Consider the following 4,936-nt stretch of genomic DNA (forward strand, 5'->3'; position numbering starts at 1 on the left):
AAACATATAATTTATTAAAAGACATACAAGTATTTCTAGAGTTTTCAAAGGTGATATTTTTGAAATGTTGAAGATTCATTAACAAATTCCATAAAGAAATGTTTGCAATGTGCTTTGTAGAGCAAGGTGACTATATAACTATATAAAATAGTCAAGAAGAAACAAGGGGGCATTCAAAGTAAAGAAAGTATCATTGTCAAAGCCAGTGGAAACTGGTTTAGGTACCAACTATCGATAGTAAGCCAGTTGGAATGGCTGAACATAAAAAAAATCAAACAGGTAAAGACACTTTTGGGTGAGGCAGTTTTTTTCATCTGGGGGCATGGTATAGTCAAGATGAATGCCAGCAGCTTAAGAATAAGAAAGAAAGTTTCAACCTATTTTGAGGCTACATGGCTGAACACACCAAAAAAGTGGAATCGTGGGTAAAGATGGCATCTGTTATGGCGCCTCCCTCAAGAAGATGGTAAAGAAAATTGAAATCAGCCAGCACTCCAAATACACTTGCTCTTTGTGCGGCAAAATTAAGGTGAAGAGGTGGGCTGTGGGGATCTGGAACATGTGGTTCTTGCTTGAAAACAGTAGCTGGTGGTTTCTGGGCTGTTACAGTTAAGTTTGCCATCAGAAGACTGAAGGAATCGAAAGACCAATAGGAACATCATAATTGGAAACACTGCTAGTCTAAAATAGATGGGTTACTTTATGTAACCGAAGAAGAAGGAGAAGAAAGAAGAAGAAAAAGAAAGAAAGAAAGAAGAAGAAGAAGAAGAAGAAGAAGAAGAAGAAGAAGGAGGAGGAGGAGGAGGAGGAGGAGGAGGAGGAGGAGGAGAAGAAGAAGAAGAAGAAGAAGAAGAAGAAGAAGAAGAAGAAGAAGAAGAAGAAGAAGAAGAAAGAGTTTTCATATTTCACACCAATACCACACTCTCCATCTTATTGATACACCAGTTCATCTGGCATAACTCCCCTACAGTCCCACTGAATGTAGTAAGTTCTGCCCTTCAGTTTTGTGTTAGTGTAAAAACAAAGGGAGGTTCAGGTATTTGAGTAGCACTGGTTAATGCGGTCAGTATTGCCAAATTAATATTTTGTCCTTTAAATAAACAATTATTGTGTTTTATGTAACTGTCAGGAAGGAGAGAGTTATAAATATTAAAAATTAGGACACAAACAAAAACTCTCACCAGAAAACAACTTAAACAGTTCATACAAACCTGGAAGAAATTATTTTGTGAATACGAGGGTAATACATCCAAGGAGGGCTCTCCTTGTCATGACAAGAAGGTGGGCACAGTAACTACTAGGAGTCCAAATAAATTATAATATTTAATACATTTTAAATTCTCATTTATAATTTAGACTCTAAAAACCTTCTTATAATATGGGATTTCATCCTAGTAATAGCCAAGATATGGAAACAACTTAAATGTTAATCAATAGATGAAAAGATAAATAAGATACATACAATATTTCATTATATATTAATAGCTTGTCATTTGTGACAACATGAATGAATCAAGAGGTATTATGTTAAGTGAAATAAGTCAGACAGGAAAAGACAAATACATATGATTTCATTTGTAGAATCCATAAAACAAAATAAATGAATAAACAAAACAATACCAAGTCATATCCACAGATCCAGAAAAGAAGTTAATGATTGTCAACAGGGAAGGCTAGGAAATTGGAATTTTTTTTAAAAAATTGGTTTTCATTTAACAAAAATATGTGGGCTTTATTTTGTAAAAATCTGGAAAAATAATCTTTGTTTTAGAAAATAAATGCATAAAAACAATTATTTATAAAGTTAAAATATATCATTTTTCATATAGCAATGAGATTTAGTCATTTTTAGAATGCCCTTTTAGGAAAAATTGACATTATTTTCATCCTATTTTGCTGACATAATTGAAGAAAATATTGCATGATTTTTATTTATTTGAATATTTCTTTATTCATCTATTTCCCAAATATTATTGAGTAGCCACTATTTATATAATACACCATCTTTCATTCTAAACATAGTGAAACAAATGTATACACAATGTATATTTTTGAATATTATTATTTTAATAGAGAATATTAAGCAAACTTTTAGTTTTCTTAAGTTATTTTTAATTAATTTGTCCTGCCTAATCTCATTTTCTTTGTAGGTTCTAAAGTAATAATAGTAATTAGAAGAAGTACCTGTATGTTGAGTGTTATATACCAGAAAATGTGTTAAGTACTTTTTCATATTTCAACTCAGATTCTCTTTGAACTAGTTTCTAGTATAATCAGCATTTTACAGATGAAGAAAGTAAAGTTACAATCCTTTAGTTCACTAGTCTAACATAGTGAAGCTAATCTGTGTTTAAGTGGTACTGAAATTTCAACCTTTCTAAACCGGAGGCAGCACTTCAAACTGTAACACTAGCTCATAAAAATACTTACATATACTTCTTGTTTATGACATATCTTGGTGAGGTACTTATTAAATTCCTAATATATGGCCAGGTTGATACTAAGCCTGTCACAAAACTCAGAACAGCCCTTCAATCGTGCTCACCAAAAGTAGTACACTAAATTCTGATTGCTATAGGTCTGCTTGAAGAGATTCCTCAAAGGTCAGACCCAAGACCTTGTGTCTTCCTTCTCTATGTCTCTGTCCATTCATTAGCTCACTCAGTGTGAAGTGAAAATCCACAAATAGCCTGAAATGCTTCTTTTTGTCTTAATGTGTGTTCTCATTTTTAAAAATAAACATGTAGCCTTATAATTTGTTTGTTTATCTTAAAATGGTCATAATATAACTGTTGATCCAGGTCTCATCTATTTTTCTTTCTTTCTTTCTTTTTTTTTTTTTTTGACGGAAATTTACTTTCCTTAGAAAGAGACAAGTAAGAGTTATTAGAATTGAGGTCAACTAAATTGTGTTATATTAAAATGTAATATTTCATCTTGTTTTTCTCCCTAACAAAATACAGCTCAAAATGCAAGTGTGTCTGTAACTTCAGAGATTAATATTTTTTCCCTTTAATTGCTTGTTGTGGTTGCTTTACTCAAGTAATAAAAACAGAACAAAGCTCTCAGTGCTCAAACAGCAATAATTCCATAGTCTTTACAGATATTTTCTAACACTATCTGGATTTTAATGAAATGATATTTTCTTTGTGATAAGTACATAAAAATTAGATTTCTAATTAACATCATCAAGTATAAGCAATAATACCAAGTGTCAACAAAAGTAGTAATTTTTTTTACATTTTATTAATTTTAACAAAGACAGAAGTAGTAACAACTTTATAGAAAAAGTGAATAAATTAACTGGACAATGATTTATGCCTGGGCCTTCTCATTTTAGTGGGTATGCCAGATTGACAATGTCTATTTCTTTTTACATTTAAAACATTATTAGGTAGTTTTGTTTTAAAGACTGCTTAAAGGTTTTTTTTTATCTTTGTTATTTAATTTTGACAATGTTTTCACATGATTGCAAATAAACTAAGTTTAGTTTCATTATGATAATTATTTCAAGTATTGTTGAATACATATTTTGAACTCTAACACTAAGCAAGTAAAACTAATTTGTAACACAGAGAGTGTGGTTTTATTATGTACCCTATTTTAATATAAAATATTTATTTGACTCAGAAACAAAATATTTTATTCTCAGGAAGAAAGGTGAAGAGGAAATGATATTCTATAAGATGCAGGAGTACATAGGAAAAAGGATTTCTCATCTGCATAGCTTCAAAAGTGATAGGAAAACCCTGGAAAGAAAAACAATGAACAAATTAGTATAAATCAAGTTCAATGTGTCCTCAATCTTTCTGGTTGGAATAGATTGTCTTGTTTCAGTTAGTTATTAATTATATTGCCATTATTTATTGCTGACCTGTATTAATGATCTACAGATCTTGTCACCTACTAATTTACAAAATGATCAGACTGCTTTATTTAATAATTGCTTATAGATTTTTAAAAAATATTTACCTCTGCTCATTGTATTTAAGTATATTTTATTGACATTACAAAAATATTCTCTGATTTTATTAATCATTAGTGCATACTGAAACATAAAAGTGGTTTTCATAAAAAGGGACAATTAGAAACTGGAAAGTTCCCTCAGAAAAGTAAAATGAAGAGTGTGCCTCCCTTTTACAGCCTCAAATAGATGGCATTCTGATTACTCCTTCCTTGCTTTAACAATTCTTCCCACTCTGTCTCTAAAACATTTTAATAAAACTAAATATGTGGAATCAAAACTTATTAGTCTCCATAAGGCTGAAAGTCTCAAATTTTCCTTAACAAACACTTCCAAATTTCTGAATCCACTGAAATGATTTTATCTTCGATCACTTTCTGTATGGCTGAAATTGGCACAATGACTCTACTTTAAAAGATTCTCAGATTCGAATGAACAATACAATGGTACAGTGACACAAAACACATTCAAATAACGCAAATCAATGAAATTCAAAGAGTTCTATCATTTGGTATTTCTACTAAGCATTTATGTGCAAATACATAGATTTATGTTTTATTTTTATCTTTAACCTTATTAAAAGATATTTGACATTTATAAATATACCCTTGTGTTACAAGATATTTTATTTGCTTTTTAGTTATATGTTTTTATTAAGATGCAAGTTATATGAATAAAATATAAAACTTTTATGTGTACAACTTGAGAAGTTTTAATAAAATTCTATATTTGTATAACCATGTACAATATTGATATATAAAATATTTTTTGCAGCACTTAAAGTTCCTTACTGCCTATAACCAATCAATAACCCTAAAGATAACAAATATTCTCACTACTATCATCATGGATTAGATTTGTGTTACATGGAATGCCTTATAAATGAAATAATACACTCTTTCATGTTTGTCATCTCTCACTCAGCATATGTTTCTGATATTCATGTATTTATTATTTTTTCAATGCTGTGTA

The 4,936-nt window shown here is 30.0% G+C and overlaps 1 pseudogene; it reads left to right on the forward strand.

Moving 5' to 3' along the window:
• The first annotated feature begins 412 nt into the window (after positions 1–412).
• On the forward strand, positions 413–653 carry LOC136397808 (large ribosomal subunit protein eL43-like; annotated as a pseudogene).
• The last annotated feature ends 4,283 nt before the right edge of the window (positions 654–4,936 follow it).

The sequence above is a fragment of the Saccopteryx leptura genome, chromosome 3 (assembly GCF_036850995.1).
Source record: "Saccopteryx leptura isolate mSacLep1 chromosome 3, mSacLep1_pri_phased_curated, whole genome shotgun sequence".
NCBI lineage: Eukaryota > Metazoa > Chordata > Mammalia > Chiroptera > Emballonuridae > Saccopteryx > Saccopteryx leptura.